The sequence below is a fragment of the Diachasma alloeum genome, unplaced genomic scaffold (genome assembly GCF_001412515.2).
Source record: "Diachasma alloeum isolate Michigan unplaced genomic scaffold, Dall2.0 Dall_scaffold_00902, whole genome shotgun sequence".
Lineage (NCBI taxonomy): Eukaryota > Metazoa > Arthropoda > Insecta > Hymenoptera > Braconidae > Diachasma > Diachasma alloeum.
In genome coordinates this window covers 1-637 of record NW_021681020.1, presented here as the reverse complement: position 1 = coordinate 637, position 637 = coordinate 1, and positions in this window count along the sequence as shown.

The following is a 637-nucleotide window of genomic DNA, read 5'->3' as shown; positions in this document are numbered from 1 at the left end:
TAAATGAAAAGATCGAATAAACACCTCGATAGTTCATTAGAAACTATTATATATTTCTCCGCTTCCGAACCGATGGGACCTTGTTTGATTCTAGAAACTAGTATGTCAAAATCATAGCTTGGAAAGGCACCATCGGCTTATAAAAGCATCATCACTAAATATACCCTCAACGGTTGTCACGTTTACTTCAATTTTAAGCTGTCTTAACTGTAAAATTAAAAAAAATTGAAAAAGATTCCTGAAGAATCACAAATTTTTTATGTCAATCCTCGTAATTTTTTAAATACAGAGTTCCTCACTGTTCAATTCATTAGAGTTTAAGGTTATTAATGCAAGAAAATAATCATTGTAACTAAAGATCCCTATCTCCCACCATAAAAATGAGAATGATTTCATGTCAATTTATTTACCTTAATGGCGCTTATTCAACTTTTCAACTTCTCGTGTTTCCGCAGCGCCTGATGAAATCTCCAACTAACCCCCCAAAAAACGACCTATAGTCCATCCTCAAGTTTTACCTCTGTTGTTTCCGATAATAAGTCCTCAGAGATGGGACATTTTTTCCATTAACATAGATTTTTACATTCTCGAAAACAAAAAATAAATATTATTCAAGGTTCATAGCACTTAGTAGACC